The 15098-nt window shown below is 42.8% G+C and overlaps 1 protein-coding gene across 4 annotated transcripts in view; it reads right to left on the bottom strand.

Moving 5' to 3' along the window:
• The window catches only part of EVA1A (eva-1 homolog A, regulator of programmed cell death), a 219293-nt gene that overhangs the window by 165430 nt on the left and 38765 nt on the right, over positions 1–15098 (bottom strand). The gene's annotated exons all lie outside the window — the stretch shown is intronic.

Below are 15098 nucleotides of genomic sequence, written 5' to 3'. Positions count from 1 at the left end.
TATGCAGACTAGAGAAAAATAACAGTTTTGTACAGAATATCATCATTTCACAGATACTGTAAATCTAAACATCATCTTTTACTTACTGTTATAGAGCTAAAACCCTGCCTTTTTGAAACCACAGCAACTGATGGAGTGGTTCACAGAAGCGCAGATGATGTAAGAGCTTTCCTCCCAGCCAGATGTAGGATAATAGCAGAGTATACAAACACTCATTCATCTATCATATGTAACCATGACTGTCTCAAAGTGGTAAGCCTCCTTCTCCTGCTTCCCCGAAGTACAGTTCTAGTTTTGCTTGACAAGGCACATAGCAACACACCAGCTCACCAGTCATCGGAAGACAAATTTCAGCTTTCACCAAGCAACATCTCTGTGAGTGTGTGCTGGAGGATTAGAGACAATCACAATAAAACTAACTCTTTGTACAATTTGGATATGATCCAAAACATCTAATAAATTACAAGAAAACTCAAAGGATTATAATGGTTAGTGAACTACTGCACATAATTCAAGCCAGAGCTTCATTAATATCTGCATTGAGCTATATCTAAGCTATAATAATGTCTTCTTAAAATATCACATCTTGAGTTTTTGCAGTTACAAATATAGGAATATACACATGTAATTGAGAGAAATCAACATTAAAAAAAAAGAATATCATTCTTAGAAATAAGCAATTTCCCATTACCTGAAACATTAAATTAGTGTAATTAACTGTGTGAATAAGACATTGCCTTATTCCTGATTGACACAAATTCTTTTAATTTTTAATCCTCTTATTTTCCAGATCTATATTTTTTTTCAATAACTACTGTTATTTTCTTCTAGTTTCCTCAGCTGCCTTGCAGATGTTTTTGAGACTGTAAATGTGAAACAGAACTTTCTTCCAGGAGAGGCGTTAATCAATTACTTTTCTGGAGCTCAGACTACCTCTAGACCAGACTGTTTTTCAAACAGGCTATAGACTGGTGAATTTCAGCTTATTCTTTAGATGCAGAACACCGATACCTGTAACATCTCACAGAAACAGTGCTAAGCCCGTGGAATGGAATAACATGCCGTGAGCATAGGCCAGCAAGGCTGAAATGTGACTCCAGGCAAGGCTTGAAGCCAGAGCAAGTAACTCAATGAAAACATTTCATACCAGGCATTACTGATAATCCTGTGGTTGCAGTAGTAAAAGCCGCTTTCTGGAATCACAGAGCAGCCTAGCATGGACAAGCAGGGTTTGTTTTGCTTTGTTACTAATACTGGAAATTAAAACTTGCTATTACAAACCTTCTACAGAGAGATTTGCTTTCACTTCAGCTACTCCCCAACCCTTTCACCTTTCAGCTATCATACAGCACTGGAAAAACTTGAACACCTTGTAAGTATGCTTGGGAAAATATTTTTATTTTAAGTCAACGGTTCTTTGCCCATTATCTGATCTTCTGCACCGCAGATACAGCTCCAGACAGTATCCAATGTTAATTTAGAAAAACGGCTTTGAAACAAGAGTGACTTTAGAACTGCAGCTGAGTGCCAGCATTTCAAGGCTGAACAAGGTAACTTTCTGTAAACGCTGAACAGTATTTCATAGGTCTCCTGGGTTTGTGTAAGGATGAGAAGGGAGTGGAAATTAGATTTGTGAAGGCTAGGGGTGACAGGAATAAAAACACGGTGGTTTTCAACTCTGCAGGCTTGAATCTAACTCAGACACTAGTGAGGATTATTGTTAATAATATTGCTAACAGATCTTACAGTTGGAGCGATGATCTTACAGTTAGACTTGATAATCTTAAAGGTCTTTTCCAACCTAAATGGTTCTATGATTCTATAATTAACTCCTTAAACTTCTTCACTGTAAACTCCTATAGAGTTTAATAAAACACTACAGCCCTTCCACAGACTGTTGGAGTAATTCTGGAGAATTTAATAAGCAACTCTAACTGCAAACATTTTGGATCTAGAACTTTAAAGAATTGCTCTAAAAATTCAATACAAAAAAACTTGCTTGCTATTTGAACATCATCTTAGATGATCTTCTTTGAATGTCCCACAAGTCTATGGTTTCTTCAGAACCTACTTTTCGCTAAGATCAGTTTTTAAAGCCCTTATGGCTATGGAAATTTTTTTTTTTTCTGATGTATTACATTTTGAAAAGGCAGATGGGCAGTGTTTAAAATGTATCTTTGTTTTGTAAGCTTATCTTTCTAGAATCAGGGAAATTTAGCCTGGAAGGGCCTTCTGCAGGTCACCTAGTCCAAACCACTGCTGAGAGTAGGGCCACTATCAAAGTGAGACCAAGCTGCTCAGCACCCTGCGCAGCCCTGAGCAAGGACTGCCAAGGACACGGATTCCCCAGCCTTCTGAAGCATCCATGTCAGTACTTTACCTAGTTTAAGTTGCAGGAGAAGCCTGAACCCTGCTATAACTGCAGAGTTCATTTTTCACAGCACTGAATTTCTTAGAACATTTTGTTAAAATAGTGTTACAGCATTATAAATATTAATGTATTATATAATTAATATGTTAGTGTTGTAGCATTATAAATATTAATGCACATTAATGTCTTACTTTAATTGCAAAAAGTATAACTTAGCATGCATAAGTATGTATTATGTGTCAATTATATAAAGTATATTGCACATAGCACAATCATATTCATAAAATACATCTCACAGAATAACCTAAAGATAATTACCAGGTCGCCTTGGGAAGCCTTAGGGGCTTTGTTCAGTACTCAAAGAATGAGCTATAATTTTGAAAGAGATTTACTGTGTACTTCTTACAGCCCAAAAAGGCCAATTCCACCAGATAGGCACAACTTCATTCTACAGGTATGGCTGCAGTGAAGAGTTCAGGTCACCACTTTCTATCTGAAGGAACTACATGGGTGATACTTCCCGAGCAGCTTCAGCTGGCTCTACCTCCTTGGCTTTCAACCAAATCCTTTCTTAAACACAGCCATCACACAAGTAAGTCACAGCACTGCTCACTGTGGCCTTGCTATTGCATTCTAAGTAGTGATAGAGAGTTCACACCACAGGGGTCATGTAGCTCTTATCAATTAAGTCATAACAGGTTTATTCTGTTGAAAGAATGACAGTTTTCTCTAGGTGGTCTATACGCATGGGATTTTCAGCAGCAAAACTGCAGTGATACAACTGGAATGCCATAATGATACCTATATAATATTCCGTAGTCACAGAGGGACATATTTGCATAATTACCAATGCACTTTCGCTAGTGAACTTCCTCATGTAGATGAGTTTCACTGGTGTTCATTTTGACTTCCAGTTCCACAGTAAAGTCCTTTTGATCCCCCACCCCTTCCTGTGTCAATTCTTACAGAAAACAAATTTGACCTTGGAAATCAACATCATCACAGATCGAACATGCAAATGGAAAGACCCTAGCTAAGAAAAACCAGTCCCAAAGCCTGGTGTCTTCCAGCAGCTGTAGGCAGCACTGCCTGCAGCAAAGTTTAAGAGCTCAAATGGGATCTGTCCCCACACTCAGCCTGCTCCAACAGCATTTTCCTACATCCTTTCCTACAAGCATCACTGGGTCTTCTGGCAAGAAGCTGACAGCCCTCCCACACCTTCTGGCCTAGTCACTAAAATTACTGAAATCAAATTTCTGCCACTTCTCAAGGGCCAGGGACCAACTTCTTCATGTGTTGCTAAAGTGATTAACCAATGCAATATTCTCATGTAACAGGGAAAGGAGTCAGGAACTGGATCCAAGCACCTCCCTCGGGACATGTTCTGAGCTCACTGAACGTCCCTCTACTTATTCAAGAGGCCAAGAACCTTTTATGGTGATCAACATCTTCATCCCCCTCCACCTAACCCATGGAATGGAATGGAATTAGTACTTCCATGGCTTGCGCGATCAATCTGCAAGCATTCACCATCACGCTTTCTCCACACCCAGGGGAGAAGCACCCTATAAGTCTCTGCAAGGCATCTCTCTATCTCCATAAAATCCCTTCTTGGGCCTTCCTTAGCACTATCACCCACAGAGAAGTCAAGGCTGGTGAGCACAGCGCCCTACAGGAGTCTTCTGGTGCACCCTCATGCGCAATGAATGCACCTTTAATTTTTACCTCCAGTATTTTGAAAGCACAGGGTTTACCAGTTCACCACATATCAAAGACAATTCAGTCCCAGATCTTCTCTGGAAATAGGAAATGTTTGGCATCTGCCATGAAAGCAGCTGCTGTGTATCAGGTCTCTGGTAGGTCTGTGACAGCTCCTTCGTGTCCCCGCACAGCGTGACAGTGAGCGACAGAGCACCAACTCGGGAAGGCTGGGCACTGTCCAATTTGACAAAAACACACACCTTCACCATTGCAAACACAGAGGGAAGGGTTTGATTTTGTATTAGAAACACGCAGTAAGGGAAATATAAATCAGCCTTGGTATAACCATGTGCGTCTGCAGAGCTACGGCTGAAGCTGCGCCTAAAAGCAGCTTGACCTTTGCCCACAGCTTTACTGGGAGTGACAGGGAAGTACCCCGTTACCACTCAAATTAAAAGAAAGCTTTTGCACAGCATATCACCCTGGGACAATGAAAGCAGTTATCTGACCACACAAGTGACAGACAAGACTTTGTGCGCACTGGCCAATTCTTTAAGCAAATCAAGCACCAAGCCATGACAATCTGACAAGGGCTAAGAAACACCAACACTAAAGAAACAGGTTTCTGCCCTTTCGGGAGAACTTATTCTGACAAGACTATGAGTACAGAGAGATGGCAGCTTTGTTTAGACTAGGGCAAATGTCAGGAGCAAAGGCAAAAGCGCTTCACCCTACGGGAGCTGCTGCTAAAGCCATCACAGACACGAGTGCTTTGCACACAGCGCCAGAAGCCAACTCTGGAACCTTCAGCGCGACCTACACATCCCTGAAAAAAAGTGGATTTCAACTGGCAGGTCAAAATGCTGAACAATTCCTGTGATCCCAGAGAGCAAATCTGAAATCCTGTTACCTTGCATGAAATAACACAGTGTGACTTACATGAGCAAATATCGTCTTGGCAGTGAAGAGTTCTCCTACAGGAAAATACCTCCAATCAGGCTGGAGTCTCTTACCAATTTTAAGAAGCACTTCAACGCTCCGATGGTGGTTTTTATTAGAAACCTTATTGTATTGCAAACTGTGAAATTCAAGGCCTCCCTCATCTGACATTGTGTAACAAGGATAGGCGATAGGCAATTTTCATGCTCAAGCAGGTCGAATCACTCTAGATTGCTTTGCCACCTAGCAATTTTTCCACTGAAGAAGCAGGAAATTTTGGGGGACAATGACAAATTGCTGTCTGTGGTGGGAAAGGCAGCTGCTGCTCACAAACATACGGGGTGAGCTCTGCTGAGACACTGTGGAGAACCCACACTTGTGGTTCCCCTCCCAGAACTCACCTCCCAAGAAAATCCAAAAATTAGGAAACAAGCCTGTTTCCAATACTGGGATTTTAAGATCTCCCTTTTCTTTCTGCTTTAAATCCCATATTTTATCTATTTATTCTTATTCAGAGTAGATTTGACAAATTTAATGAAAGCTACATCTCTGGAATGGACCTGCATCTTTTTCACCAGGACCTGCAATAACAACTGTCATGCTGCCCTCTGCATGACCTTCGCCTGTGAAACGCATATTTCTCTTCGCTTTGGCCAGGCCTTGGCAGCTTTACGAACCCCAAGAGAGGAAAGGAAATGAGGAGACACTGAGACAACATAGAAAAGGCTAAACAGTGAATGAAAGGAAGAAGCAGAGTAGGGGAAAAAGCAGGAAATTAAAAAGGGAAAACAAAAGGAGACACAGGGTAGAATGGACATATTTAAAAAATCCTCTTTCTCATTTGTTAATTAGAAGTGTGGTCCCAGGAGCTTATCCTGCCAGCAAGACACAGCCTGAAGCATTTTGGTGGCTGGGTGACTTGAGCAAAGGTAGGGAAACTGGAGAAACAGAAAGAGAGCAGCCCTAAAATACTAAAAGGGAGGAAAAATAAAGATTTTGAGCAAGAATATCCATTTGTAAGTGACCTCTCTTTATGTTCCCACGTGGTTGAGCTCAAAATTGTACCTACTCACAGAAAGGACAGAGTTAGCTGGAGATAAAAATTATCCAGGAGAAAAGGGAGCTCAGGCTGGCTGCAAAAAGAGAAAAAGATAAGAAGATAAAAAAGTAGGCTTGCACGAGCCTCCCCTGATTTCTGATATTCCCCGTCTCTGACAGCTTGGCTACAAACTACAAATATTTCCTGAACAGAACGTGCAGTGTGCTGCATATGCAACAACCAGGCAAAACTGCCAGATCAGCATCTTCTGTTTAAGCCATTGACTTTAGCCAAGGGGGAATTTATTATCCACCAGTAACTGGACAACTTAAAGCATCGATAAAAGTTGTCAGGGTAGCAGGAATGATGATTTCACATATACACTGTTATTTTAGTTTGATCCAAACACCACTAACAAGAGACACTGTTGCCTGGACAAGGTCCTGTGCAGCCTACTGTAGGTGACCCTGCTTTGGCAGGAGGGTTGGACTAGATGACCCACAGAGGTCCCTTCCAACCCCTACTATTCTGTGATTCTGTGAAGAGACGGCCATCCTGAGCATTGCCACTTCGAGCTGTCAGGCTGCCCAAGCAGCTAGAAGCGGACTAACCTCAACGTCCCACATGCTCCTCCTGGAAAAGGCATTGCAGGAACGGGCAGGAAATTAGCACTTGGGAGTAAAGGCAGGATGGTCTTTGTGCCTTGGGCTGAAGATCAAGCACAAGTGCAGGAGCTTCCTTTCTGCCTGCGAAACAAGCTATTCTTCCCTGTTGCTCAAGTGAAAAATCTTGACTGTCTCAAAATCTCTCATGAATTTAACTGTAGTTTTATTTTTCCTGAAGAATCATGTCATTCGATCATGGAACTTGTGGTATTCTTGCTGGGGCTTTAAAAATTACTGGTTGCTTTGGTTTATCCTTCTTTAGGATTCATTATCAAGACTTCTTAGATGTTTTTTCTTTTTGGTATTGGTGGGAAGGCAGCTTTGTTTCCTAGCTAGGCAAAGCTATAGCACGGAGAAAAACTTCACCTTAGAAGACTGCCCCTTAGAGCCCACCAGGTATGGGGTTTAGCTACGATTTGAACTCTCCCCATACAGTCAGTAGAAAGAAGAAAGCAGTCAGGTGTGAAACATTTTATTCTGAAGTATGTGTCTAACAGGAGTAGTGGTCAGACAAACCATGTCTGAAACTGGTTTACCCCTCTCTGCTGACTATAAAGGGAGCCCCATCTGACTAGCTCAGATGTATTTTCATTATAGGCATCAAAAGAAAGATGAGCTGAACCGCTCCTTGCGTATCACACCATTGAGCAACAGCTTCATGACCTTCTTCTGATAAATGTTTCCCAAGGTGGAGCTCACCTCGGGTAAGAAAGGTCAGTACAGTGGCAACTCACTGCCCTGAGCCCTCTAGGGTCCCACAGATGAATGAGGGTTCATGTGACAGCAACACAATGGTTGCTAGTGCTAGGATATGGTCTTTGGAGAGACTGGTGCTCTTCAGCTTCTGCTGTTCCTGAAGTGTCGCTGCCACCGTACCTTTTGTCTTTAATATCTAACCTTAAAGTGATTCCTACATAAAACAAAAGAAATACTGCATTTATGGAATTAGTACAGAGGTTTAACTATACTAGTTTAGCTTCTCAGGACCTAAAAGTCATCCACAGACAGCTTCTACCTCTTCCCTGGTGCCATCAAGAAAGGTCAGCTCTGGCTGCCAGCTGCAGTGCCAGAGAAGACTTCCTAGCACGCTTCAACTAGCATCACCCCTGCACCTCACTTTCCCAAATATCAGCTGAGGATAGTCCCATTTCTATACCCATGGGCAGGGCAGGAAAAAATAAGGACCTGCGAATGGGAAGTAACATGAGCCACAGAAAGACTAGGGATAAAAAGAGATAGAAATGCATACTGTTTTTTAATCAGGAGCACCCAGTAGCACTTCAGGACGTGACAAAGGGGATGAAAGGATACACAAAGGGAGGGAACTGCTTAGCCTGGAATATAAGTTAACAACAATAATGAAGACATCTGACTAACAGAGAAAAGACAGAACAGCCTGTTCTACCACCTCACCACAACCATCTCTATAAAGGCAATAAGTGAAAACACAAAAGGTATTTTTCCACAGCGTCCCTTTTCTCCCTCACCTCTCACTAAGGTCTTTCCCCATATTTTCAGCTTCTTTCAAGGACAGAAATAATATTTGGCTTCCTTGGCAACGAAGAACAAAGGGACAATAGAAATCTGACAGTGGAATTTATTAAGCCGCATACTACACTAACCCCTTTTATAGGGACAGCAATCAGGCAGCGCAGAAGGGCCCCAGCGTAACAGCAGTTAAAAAAGCTTTTTGGCTAAAAGCTATTTGCACTGCTTTGACACAGAGCAGTTGTTTTGACTAATAGGCTAGAGAAAGGGATTTCTTTCGCAGAGTAACACTTTGAAGAGCTCTTTGCCTCACAGCTGTAACAGCAACTGCATCCACAGCACACGATTTCCTCCTACCTATTGTGTTACATACCAAAACACACCACAGGCCAAAACAGTTTTGGAGTTGGCTGCTGCTAAACTCGGTGAGAATTGTGCTCATATATTGACAGCGTTACAGCTAAAGGCTGTGATTAAACTACAAGGCCTGTGAGCACTTCCCAGTTGCTGGATCTGAGTGCACATCCCAGCAGTATCCTAAGCCCATACTGGAACCAGACACACCATCCCTCCCCAGAAAAGGTGATTTTTTAAAAAATTTTTTTTTAATCTTCAGAGAGCTTAGATTGATGAATATCCCCTCCTACATTATCCTGGTTTGGGACGGGACAGGGAACTGCACCCAATTATATTATTAATGTTATGCTTTTCCATTACATTAAGGAACATTTATGAACCTGTGTATGTCATCTGCATATTTTGCAGATTATACAGAACTGGAAGGAGCAGTTCATAGACCAGATGGTCATTCCATCATTGAGAGGGACCTCGAAAACCTGGAGAAATGAGCAAACAGGAATTTCATTAATTTTAAATGAAGGGAAATGCCAAGTTATGCTCATGGGCAGGAGTACCCCCATGCATTATTACAGGCTGTGGACCCACAGGCTGGAAAGCAGTTTTGTAGAAAAGGACCAGGGGTTCCTGGTAGAGGCCAAGTTGACCATGAGCCAGTAATATGCCCTCACAGCAAAGGTAGCCATTGGCAGGAGTATCACCAGCAGGTCAAGAGAGGTAAGCCTACCCCTCAGCACTGGTGAGACCCATCTGGAGTGCTGTGTCCTGTCCTGGTTTCCCCAGAACAAGAGAGACATGGAGATACTGGTGCAAATCCAGAGAAGGGCCATCAAGGGACTGGAGTATCTGTCATATGAGGAGAAGCTGAGAGGGCTGGGTCTGATTAGCCTGGAGGGAGAACGTTCAGGGGCGTATTGTCAATAAGTAACAGATGAGGGGGAGTAAAGAAGGCAAAGCCAGATTCTTCTCAATAATATCCTGCAAACGGACAAGAGGCAATGAGCACAAACTGAAATACAGGAAATTCCACTTAAACATATATGTAATAACTGTGAGGGTGGTCAAACACTAGAATGGGTTACCCAGAGAGGTTGTGTAGTGTCCAACCTTGCAGATATTCAAAATCCAACTAGACACAGCCCTAAAGAATCTGCTGCAGGTGACCCTGCTCTAAGCAGATAGGTTGGACTAGATGATCTCATGAGTCATAGAATCATAGAATATCTGAAGTTGGAAGGGACCCATAGGGATCACCAAGTCCAACTCCCTGCTCCTCACAGGACTAACTACCTAAAACCAAACTATACCACTAACAGTGTGCATTCAACTGCTCCTTGAATTGACATGCTTGGTGCTGCGACCACTTCCCTGGGGAGCCTGTTCCAGTGACCGACCACCCTCTCAGTGAAGAACCTTTTCCTAATGTTCAGTCTGAACTTCCCCTGAGAAAGGTTCCTTCCATTTCCTCGTGTCCTATTGCTGGTCACCAGAGAGAGGAGATCGGCATCCCCCCCTCTGCTGCGCCCCTTGAGGAAAGTATGGACTGCCATGAGTTTGTCCCTCAGCCTTCTCTTCTCCAAGCTGAACAAACCAAGTGATCTCAGCTGCTCCTCATAAGTCTTGCCCTCAAGCCTTTCACCATCTTGGTTGCCCTCCTCTGGACACATGCTAATAGTTTGATGTCCTTCTTACAGAGGTGCCCAAACTGCACACAGTACCCAAGGTGGGGCTGAACCAGTGCAGCACAGAGTGGTACAATCCCCTCCCTCAACCAGCTAGCTATTCTAGCCCCTTCCAACCTCAGCCATTCTGTGACACCACATCACTTTCAGGATGCATTGACAAGCATTGGTCTCCTTTAAAGCACGCTGGAAAAAACCCTTGTTCAAATTTGGATTTCCATTTGTCACGACCCCAGGTAGCATTTCAGCATCATCTCAGCTCTGTTCACATAGAGATGCCTTGTAGTTAGAGTCAGACTGTCCTGCAACAGAGTGCAGCGAAGTAAGAAATGGCTTTCCCGGTAATGTCCCCTGGACAAGCAGCATCACTGACCTTTATAAACAATATTATATTGTTTCTGGAGCAGAAAACAGAAGTGGCACTTGGCACTCTGAGTCTGCTGAGCAAGCACTGTAACAAGATCACCTTTCAGGATTTCTTTAGTCTTCACATCTATGTTTATTAATTAGATTTGCTCTGATGTAAACATGGAGAGTGCTACAGGAACACAGTTTTAGATAATGAAATTTGAAAATTTTGTTATGAATTTTACATAATGACTTAGTGTCCAGATTTTACACAATAGCATTTCCTTGTAGCCTGCTTGATTGCTCCTTCTGAAGTCAGTCCTCCAAACCTCTACAAATGCCTTCCCAAATCATCACAAGTAATCTCTCAGCAAAAAGGAGAAATTCACTTGGCAGGCAAAGAGATGATAAGACACAGTCTCTGGAAGCCAGCTAATGCCACCAGAAGCACCACTCTCCACAGAGGGAGATGCTTTCCATGCTCAGGAAAAAAGGCCATGCCAGGCATGCTACAGAAAATGAAGTGGCAGATCAAGTCATCTCAACCTCTGTTTTTTCCCCAAGACAGAGCCAAAAAGGAAGGACAACGTACTTGTGAGTACATGCTGTGCCAGCAGCAAGCTCGGCACTTGGAGGTCTGCCCTCACACACTGTCTGGTAAAAGAGTTCCATAGGTGAGTGACATGTTCAGGCTCCCCTTAGAGCTAGTGAAGAGAAGCAGACATTTCTGTAATGTTTTATGGTGAAGCATACACTCAAACCAGGTCTGAAATGTCACACACTGAGTACTGCAGAGCGTACTGGAGGGTGAACAGCAGAAAGAGCGCCTGATACCAAAATGTTCAGTGATAAGTCACAGATAAAAGTCAATGTAAATAAATTCAAAGTAACACGATAGAGATTTTGGAGTAGTAACATTTCTGTGAAAATATAAAAATCAATGTTCACTAATAATTAGGAGAAAAAAAATAATACTAGGAACTGTCAGGAAGGAACAGAAAGCAATCCAGACATCACCATTGTGTCACAGTATAACCATTCAAGGACTCATATCCAGAAGACTGTCTGCATTCCTGGGTCATCCACCCACTTCCCTCCCCACTCAGAAACCATGCAGTGAACTTAGAGACAGTGAAGAGCAAGGTGCTAAGTTACAACTAGCCCTCTTCGGCCTGGAAAACAGACAATGGAGAGGCGCAACAGACCACACAGAAACTGGAAGGGAAGTAGAGGCATTGAAAGTGTTGTTTCTTTCAACGAAAACAAAGGTTGGTGTAGGGCCACCAAATGAGGTAAACGAGAAGGCATTTCCTTACCTTCTGCGAAGCTGAGCTGCGGCACATACTGCCACCGCCCTTCTGCAGGTCTCAAACACTTACACAGAGTAAAAACACGACGTCACCAATGAATGGAAGAAAAATCCATCAAGAACCAGTGAATTCATACACAAGTCTTTATTTAAGAAGTCCTTGAGCTGTGAGGGTGATTGAACATTAGAACAGGTTGCCCTAGAGTGGTTACTGGTGGCCCTTTGGTTCAAGCGGGTGTAGTTGCTCTTGAATAATGTTTTAAGTACCTGTTTCTCTGCAGTGCCTACACAGGGAGCCAAGAATCAGTATCTCAGGTATAGAAATCTGCATGGTACTCTGAGAAGTTAGGACAGAGTACTAAGCCCTACTTTGTATTGGGTTTGCTCTCAAATCACCCAATCTATTAAAATATAAAAGAGCACCAATAATAATATTTGAATTCTCTGGAAATAAGCTGTAGCATCTTAGTCAATATGTTGGCACAGCAGAACAGTCCGTAGGCTACCCTTATCAGCAGATAAAAGAAACAGTGGAAGGGAACATGTCTGTCAAAGTCACATGAAGATTGGCCTTTGCAGAGAGCATAGCCTTCAGCGTTGGATGGCATATCTATTAACCGAGTCTATCAATCTGCTTACAGTATCTGTCCCTGTTCCCATAGCTTGGAGCTGTGGTACTGAGGTGGATTGTATGAAGCGGAATTAAAGACAAAGGAGGGAAGAGAAGTGAAACAGGAGAACGCTGGAGAGCATGGAGATGAAAGACACACAGGAAGGCACTGGTTTAATGGACAAGCATTTATGTTGTGATCAGCTAACGCCCAGAGATTAGCATGCAAGGTATTTTCTGAAAAAAAAATGTCCTGTCAGCCACAAAGTGATGTACAAAAGATGAAACAACCAAATGTCTAGGATGCTGTAACTCCATCTTCCCTTCACTGTCTCTTGCCCTCAAGGTGGGAGGGGGCTAAGCCAGGAGAAAGGTCAGGGGATAAAAACAACAGTGAGGAATTGGCAGAATGCCTCAGGTTCTGCAGAGCAGAACTGTCACTCCCAGAGGATAAACCAAGGGCACAAAGCTTGGATTTCCACAACCTGCACCTTACCAAGGAGAGAAAACTTCTTGGATACAATTTCAGCGTAGACGTTACTTTCCCTGCATTGAGAAACAACAGAACTGTTGTAACTTGGCTAAGCAGTGGGAAACAGCACCAAAACCCTCCTACATCTTGTTTGTAAAGGCAGAGGGGTCAAACAGAATTATTCTCAAAAGAAAAACAGAGCATTTAGGTGGGATGGAAACCTTCCTCAGGACTGGAAATGGTAGCACAGCAAGAAATAATTGCCAAAAACAAACAACTTCAAAGAGCAGCTTTCAGAGCTTAGTGCCTCTAAGATCTCATGAGACTGAAATAATTCCTTCCAGCACTTCTTGTTCCCCATAGGAAAAGGCTAAAATGGAAGGCTCCTGGGATACTTAACTGGCCAGATCCATCTGGAACCAACAGCTAAAAGAGGCTGATCTGCTACTCAGGCCCTCATATACAGCTCATTGGTCCAGGGATTTCCAAAATCAACAATAATTGGAAGAGTCTTTTGACAATCTGTCCAACCCCAGGCAGAAAGGCCAGCTGAAAGAATTTTTATGCGTGTTTCTTTCTGTCACGGCACTAGACCTAACAACAGTGCAATGGAATTATACTTTGTTCATGCTTGACCCAACCCAGGCATCAAGATATTTTTCAAATGAGTTAGAGGTGGACAGAATTGTTAACAGCCATACAAGTGGCTCTCAGCAGTCTCAGCGCAGCTCATGCGCAGAGAGGACATGTGGCTGTCATCAGGTTCTCATGGTCATGCCAATCCCTCAACCAAAATCTCCAGGGAAGACTGATGGGCATAGCCTTCCCAAAGACTGCTGGAGCTAAGTGATCCACGACAACCCTTCCAAAGGTAGAAGGAAGGCTTGTGCTGGCTGGAACTTTTTGAAATGCTTAACTAATTTTTCCCATCGCTGAGAAGAGTAATATTAGCTTTTTTCCCACTGGAACCTATGCGAATCAAGGGAAAGAGAGGTGGACCAGGCATTAACAAAATCGACACTCTTAACATAGAATAGGCTTGATTGTAGTGATATTTCAGATCTCTGAGCTCCTGATGTGAGTTGGGGGAAATCTCATTGAAGCAGCTGGCTTCAGAGGGACAAAAGTGACAGTATGATACAGTAGTGGTCTTCATCCCAATAATTACCATATGCAATCTTGCAAACACAGCAGAAAACTTCCCTGTTTAACATCTGCTGTGTTCAAGGCAGAACAGCTACCTTTGTGATTACAATGGCACCAAGAGAGAGCTGGCTCCCTGAGGAGTGCCTCTTCTAACAAAACCAATGACTCGAAACTTTGACCAACCAGTCTGCTCAAAACAGTATAGCTGTCTTGTTGCTCTCTTTACCCTAAATTCAACCAAGAAGCTGGGAGATGTTTATAAACCAAACCCAGTTTGATGTTTTCAGGTGACCTTGAGTTTTAAAAAAACCCGCAAAAATCCCCATATATCAGTACCATGTCACTCTCCTCAGTATCCCCTCTGAAAATGTTTCAGTTGGCTGGCAAAACATCCATACATCTGAAAACTGGTGTTCTCCAGAGTAAATAGAGGAAATGGGAATCTAGCCTGTTCTAACATGGGTGATACAAAGTTTACCCACCTCTCCCTTCCCTACCTTGAATACTAAACAAATTTACCACTATAATATACATACAACATCCTCATTCAAACACAAACTCCCAAGGATGAGTTGTGGGCTGTCCTAGATCTTTTTAAGATGACATTGTGTAATCTCTGTTCTTGGTGATACCCAAAACTCAGCAAAATAAGACTGAGCAACTTCAAAACTGTTGTGGTCATAACTTTGTTCCAGCTGCGGGAAAGCCTTAGATCTTTTTTAAGCATGTGCTGAAATCCTCCTCACTTCAGCGGCCAAGGGACTGATGACTCCTCTCTGCCCAGCACTCATGAAAATCCCAGTAAAATAGAGATGTTGAGAAACTGGAAAGAGTGCACCAAGAGGACCACCAAGATGATTAGATGGCTGGAGCACATAATGTATAGGGCTAATGAAAGTATGTTTGTTTAGCCTAGCAAAGATTAATGGGAGGACCTAATTATTGCAGACTTATACTTCCTAATGGGGTTG

This window comes from Opisthocomus hoazin, chromosome 2 (assembly GCF_030867145.1).
Source record: "Opisthocomus hoazin isolate bOpiHoa1 chromosome 2, bOpiHoa1.hap1, whole genome shotgun sequence".
Taxonomy (NCBI): Eukaryota; Metazoa; Chordata; class Aves; order Opisthocomiformes; family Opisthocomidae; genus Opisthocomus; species Opisthocomus hoazin.
The sequence above is the reverse complement of the archived record's forward strand: the minus strand, read 5'-3'. Positions and strand labels throughout refer to the sequence as shown.